We start from the raw sequence: 2116 nt of genomic DNA on the forward strand, positions 1-2116 counted from the left end.
CTTATTTATTCATTCAAGTATTTCTTTTAACTAACTTTTTGTTTTTTTAAATCTAAATATTGTTTTTTTTTTTTCTGAAAACTGATCTACTGCTGTGACTATTATGTTTTTGGGTTGATTTTACATTGCTATCTAATGATGAAATGAAATGAAATAGCCTTTTATTTATGCAATAAATTAGAACTATTACAAAATATAATATAAACATTTAAAGAAGATAGAGAGAAAAAACAATTATATATATAATAGTTGAGAAAACATTAACTTCTATCAATTTTCTTTACTTCTTCTTTCTTTCCATCTTTCTGTATCCTTTCCTGCATATGCCTTCCCTTTCGGGAGTAATAGTAAGCACTTCCCGGGGTGACCAGCGCTATTGGGAGGCGAGTTCTTTCCCTTTTTTCTTCCAGACATCCCTGTCCTTAGCAGCTCTTCACCAGGGGGGTCCTACCATTCTCTTGAACATATCGCTCCATCTTTTCTTTTGACTTCCTCTTCTTCTTTGAAGGTCGTATGGAGTCCATTCTGTGGCAATTTTTGACCACCTGTCATCTTCGCATCAAAGGAGATGCCCTGCCCATTTCCATTTGCTCAATCTTGTCATCTTCAATGTGTCAGTGAGTCCTGTTTCTTTCTGGATCCAAACATTTTCTATTCGATCTCTTTTCCTCACATTCACAATCCTTCTTCCAATATTATTTTGCCACACCTGTAATTTCCTCTCCTGAATTATAGTCAGTGACCACGCTTGGCATCCATAAGTGACCACTGGGCTAATGCAACTATGGAAGACCTGTCTTTTAAGTTCAATAATTCTTTTCCCCTTCATTATATGCCTGAGGGCCTAAAACTTTTTCCAACCGAGTTCCAATCTCCTCTGGGCCTCTTTTGCTCCTCTATCCGTGAATGATATTAACTGACAAAGATAAATATATTCTTCAATCTATGGTTGTTAATTTCACACTCCTCTCTTACGCCATTTGTCATAAGTTTCGTCTTCTGGTAGTTCGGATAAAAACCAACCTCTTCACACAATGCCAGAAGTCGCTTCATTATTTCTCTCAGTTGTTCCACGCCTTTTGCAAAGAGCACAATATCATCTGCAAAACGTAGGTTACTCAGCCATTTTCCGTTTATTTTGATGCCTACTTCTGCCTATCCAAGACGCCAGAACACCATCTCCAACACAAGAACAAACACAATTGGGGATAGCGGATCATCCTGTCGCACATCTCTCTCAATATCAAAGCGCTATCAAATGATAAATTCGTTTAAATTGTTCAACGGATCAAACGTGAGTAGCGGATCACTGGTGAGGGTTTGAGAGAGTGAATTGAGGAGAATAAATTTGGCAATTAAATGAATTAAATTGTCAAATGGAATGCAATTGTTAAATAAAAAGAACATTAAAATATTCGTATTTAGTGTGTAGAAGAGTATTGACTGTAATAGGAAAAGGTAGGAAAACATATTATATCATGTAAATATATGTATTGTATATATGTCCGATCATGGAATGATTGGTATGCTGTGTATTGTAGCAACCTAATGTATTTGGGTTGCATAACAAAATAAAGCATTTCTCTCTAATAATCCATACCTATAGAGATATCAGAATTTATTAATAGATTGCTTTTGTTCGTAAAATGTGATGAGGACTGTAATAATTTACATATTATTATAATATAAATTGAGCGTTATAAATAATAATGGAGATCCTAATACCCGTATTATTCAATAACAAATAAAGGATTATGTATGTGCCTTAACACTCCTCTTCTAGAAGTTACTGAAGCTAAGCCGCTATTTGAGGTTGATCAACACTCATGCCAAGCATGGAACATTGATACCTCAGCAATTATTTGCTTCCAATATTCGCGTCTACATTTGACCATCATTACCAATGTGTGGTCGCACTACTCGTCAAATATAGATTTTATGATATATTGTGTCAGTCTGAGCACGAGTGAGGCCCTACATTAATTCGTGGAGAGAATCCCACCCAACCCGTAGTTCAAGTGCTCTTGTTTCCCATATCCCGCTCATGGAACGGAATATATATGTATTTATAATGATTGCTAATAGTTAACCAAAGATTAATATGATGAGAGAATGG

Source organism: Halyomorpha halys, unplaced genomic scaffold, assembly GCF_000696795.3.
Source record: "Halyomorpha halys isolate HHAL.00 unplaced genomic scaffold, Hhal_1.1 Scaffold50.1, whole genome shotgun sequence".
NCBI lineage: Eukaryota > Metazoa > Arthropoda > Insecta > Hemiptera > Pentatomidae > Halyomorpha > Halyomorpha halys.